The 4,311-nt window shown below is 38.4% G+C and overlaps 1 long non-coding RNA gene across 1 annotated transcript; it reads right to left on the bottom strand.

The window, feature by feature from the left end:
• Window positions 1-565: 565 nt before the first annotated feature.
• On the bottom strand, window positions 566-4,107 carry LOC104780481 (uncharacterized). Its single transcript, XR_766752.2, has 5 exons — window positions 3,835-4,107; window positions 2,346-3,172; window positions 1,882-2,106; window positions 1,400-1,766; window positions 566-761 (listed from the first exon to the last, which is right to left on the bottom strand). It is a non-coding gene; the product is annotated as an uncharacterized LOC104780481 (long non-coding RNA).
• Window positions 4,108-4,311: the final 204 nt, after the last annotated feature.

The raw sequence follows: 4,311 nt of genomic DNA, 5'->3' as shown, positions 1-4,311 counted from the left end.
GGGCACTGGAGCATCAACACCGCCCCCTCCGGCCACACTCATGGAATCTCCCTGGACACCCTGCGACTCGCCAATACCCTTAGCTGTCACACTCTGGTCCGCAGTCTCACTAACCTCTGGGACTCTGCCCCTACCATGACCACGTCCGCGTCCACGACCACGTCCGCGTCCTCGACCACGACCAGCAACAGCACCTCCTCTAACCATCTGCACTACCATGAACAGAAGGCTAAGCACACAATTAACATAACATAAAAACATAAACTCACCGTGGAATCACACTGTAGGCTCGAAGTGGATGTTCTAGGACTCCACGCCACACACAATTGACTAAGTCACATAATCAATCAAGACATGCAATCCCAAACATCTCCAGCACAAAGCCTAGTGAACCCAAACCTAGAACCGTAAAGGCTCTGATACCAAACTGAAACGACCTGACCCGTTTTTTTTAAAAATAAAAAATAAATAATAATTAATAAATAGTAATAATAATAATAAATAAACTACAGCTAGTGGTCCCATATCCACTAGCCACCTAACCACAATCACAACCAACAGCAGAAATAACCAAAACCAATATATACCCAATAAGAAACCAATATCAAATAACCAAACAACAATAATCATAGAACCAACAACCTAACAATGTTCTAATGACCCAACTATAGCAACCTAGCAATGCCAGACAACATCCAATCGAGTCCCTAGAACATCCTCCTCTTCATTGCCTTGATTTCACGGTCACACTTTCCCTTTCCCTGCACCATAAACACAAATTGCAATGTATGAGTATTTTATAAACACTTAGTAAGGCAATCCTCCCATCTACTGGGCTATACACACAAGCAATAGAGACATCTCTAACCATCAACCAACAATCAACAATCAACAATAACAAACCAGGACCAAGCATCGACCGACACCAACATGCATCGACTGACACCAACATGCATCGACTGACACCAACATGCATCGACCGACCCCAGTACGGGGTTGCGTCGACCGACACGATATGCATCGACCGATGCAAGGTTCACTTGCATCGACCGATGCAAGGTTCACTTGCAACGACCGATGCAAGGTTCACTTGCATCGACCGATGCTTCCATTGCATCGATCGACGCATGTTCGACATAGCACAAAAACCCTAAGTTTATCGCGCCGTCCTCGAAGTTGCATCGACCGACGGACAAAGTGGATCGACCGACGCACATGCCGAGCATTGTTTCTCCCCGAAGCTTCTCGCCGGATCTTCGTTTTCTACAACCACAAAACTCGATCCCAAGCCACAAGAAAGCTTTCCAACGACTCACATAACATTCTAACAAGTCTAACAACACATAACAAGCAGATTAGAGAAATCTCTAGCTTAGATAAGCCATGGTCATGCGCTTACCTTTGCCAAGATGATCCTGAACCTTACAAAAGCAAACAAACACTTCCAGGAAGCTCTATAATGATCCCAGCTACAGATCTCTACAGGAACAGCCTCAAATCACCCAAAATCCTCAAGAACACTCAAGAACCTTTTCTCTCTTTTCTTTTCTCTCAAAAACGGCCAAATTCGCCGAATGCGACAAAACTCGCGTTTAAGGGTTTTCCCTAAACCCAAAATGCAGCGTTTAACTTAAACTCGTCCGAAGTAACTGGCTATGCATCGACCGATGCAATCCCTAAACCGGGATTTTGGTTCGCGGATGTTACAGTAACTTTCATAACAACTTGTGAGACGGGATATTCTTCCTTTCAAGTTTCATTCATCTCTACAATCCAAGAGTGCGAAATAAAAAAAATATCAGAATTCAAAGTAAACTACACGCATGAAGCAAAAAAAAAAAAAAAAAAAAAATCGTACTAGACAAGAAAATTATAACTTACATGTGCTTTACTACGTGCCTCATCATCTTCATTATTGTCAGAAGTGACCTCTTTTGGCTCAGCACTGGTTTTTGGCTCTTTACTTTCTTTCAGAAAGGATTCAAATTTAGTTTCCAAACAGATCATCCTACTGCTCAGATTCTTGTCCAAATCTGAAATATTCCCATTCAATTTTTCTAACCGCTTCCAAATATCCAACAAGGTTTTCTGGTCATCCACAACATCCTGCAGGCGTTTATATGTAAGAAAATCATACTACCTGTTAACATTTCTTCCAGTTAATATGTAAGAAAATCATACTACCAGTTAACATTACTGTTTATCGTAGAATAATCGTAAGTTTTTTGTAGGAAATTTTTTCTACTAAAATTTTTGTAGGAAATTTGGTAGGATTTAACCATGTTTTCTTGTAGTGTAACATTAACACTTGTGTCCACAAATCTGCAAATGAAACAAAATCTAACCTTCATATGTTCTTTGCCCAACTTCTCCTTCATGTCTCGAACTTCTGCTCCTTCCTCATCACAAGAGTCAACCTCTTTCAACTTCTTTTCCTTTTGACTACTTCTAATCTCACCATCTTCAACATCTTTTACTTTTCGGTTCTTCTTCCTCACATTGACTATTTTCAATCCTTCCCAAGCATTGGCTCTTAAACGATTATAAAAAATATCTTCAATCAGGTTCTCTAGGTCTGGATCCTTGTTTTCATCCGCGTCGCACTATGTAGGATACATGTTATCCTCTGTAACTGGAAGCATCTGCCTAACACGGACCTCTTAGCTGGAAGCATCTTCCTAACCATAATCCTCTCCTACGTAGTCCATGTCTTGCAAAAATCAATCACCTTTAGTAAATCATTAAACGTCAGACCTTCAATGTTTTTTTCTATTTTTGTTTTTGCCCAAAACTCATGGTGATCAGCACCGAAGTTGTATGAGACGTCAAATGGATCACAATTCAAGCATGTTATATGCGAAATTCATTTAAAGAAAATCGGATGGGCCTATCATAAATCAACAACCAAACCTCATGGAAGTTGTTGACTCTCAGCTGATGCGTGAGGAAGAAATGAACATTCTTTGCGCACCATGTGTATTCTAATTCAATAAGCTTTAAAAACACTCCAAGGGATGACTTCTCCAAAGAATCCCACACATCCGAGCCTAATCCTTCTTTCAAGGGTCTTATTTTTCATAATTGTGATTTATGCTCCTCTTCAGCAAAGGCGATTTTCCATCTTCGTATAGTCGAGGATGATATTTGGGGACTTCACTGGATGACGCCATTCCTAAAAAAACAAACCAATATTTTGGTAAATAATACTCCCTTTTTTTCACAAAGAGTGTCATTTTGACACAATGCACACAAATTAATAAAGACATATTTGCCCCTATTTAATAAGTGACTAATGGTTTAAATTCAATGAAAATGAGCTTTGGGCAAAAGGGTAAATTAGAAAATTAATGTAAAAACACATTAGAATTATAAAGTGACACTGTTTATGAAACAAAAAAAAATATATTTATAATGACACTCTTTGTGAAATAGAGGGAGTATGATACAAATAAGCTAACTTACATACCACCATCGCAAACAAAATATGTGAGATAGTACAATTAATCCACAAAAATCTGTCACTAAAGAATTAAAATGGCATAAATCTGTGGCTACAACAATAAAAATTGATTTCAGACACTATCACTTTCACGGGAATAGAATTTCTCTAAAAAGAAATCCGATGAAGTTGACAAAAACCTATCCCGGAAAATTAGTACTGAAACGCTGGTTACAAAAAACAGAGCAAGATCTGAAAACATAAAAAGGAGGACTCTCTCAAAATTGAAAATCTGCGTTGGACAATTTTAAGCCTAGGAATTAAGTATAAACTCACTAATGGTCTAAATTGACAGTAATGGAAGAAAGAAGTTGTGGCTGGAAGAAGAACAGTACCGGTTGATGATGCCAACAGAGAGCCAAATACGCTACCGGAAATTCTGGTCACCCGCGGAGTCGACAAATACTCACAAACCCAGAACCACAAAGACTCGTAAAACCAGACCCATAGATACTCACCCAATGTTGATATGTTAATCTCCAACGCCAGACACTCAAAATATACCCACAGGAAAGAAAATAATGTCGAAGGGAGAAGAAAACAATGTTGAAGTATTTTCTGGTTCTAAAAACCCTTAAAGCCCAAATTATTCTTTTTAATAAAAATTTAGGTTGCGGTTTAACTCAAATTAAAACTAAGAAACCAAAAAAAATTCAAATTAAAAGGGTATTTTAAAGGTTTAGGTTTTTTGAACTATTAACATAAAATTTGTGTCAATTTAGTTCTGAAGCTCGTTTGGAGTTTAAATCAGTTATTTTTGGTAAATTTGTGTCAAATTAGGTAATTTTTATTTTTTATTTCTGATTTTTTAT

This window comes from Camelina sativa, chromosome 4, assembly GCF_030686135.1.
Source record: "Camelina sativa cultivar CO46 ecotype springtype chromosome 4, ASM3068613v1".
In the NCBI taxonomy this organism is placed as follows: Eukaryota; Viridiplantae; Streptophyta; class Magnoliopsida; order Brassicales; family Brassicaceae; genus Camelina; species Camelina sativa.
This window is presented reverse-complemented; position numbering and strand designations above follow the sequence as displayed.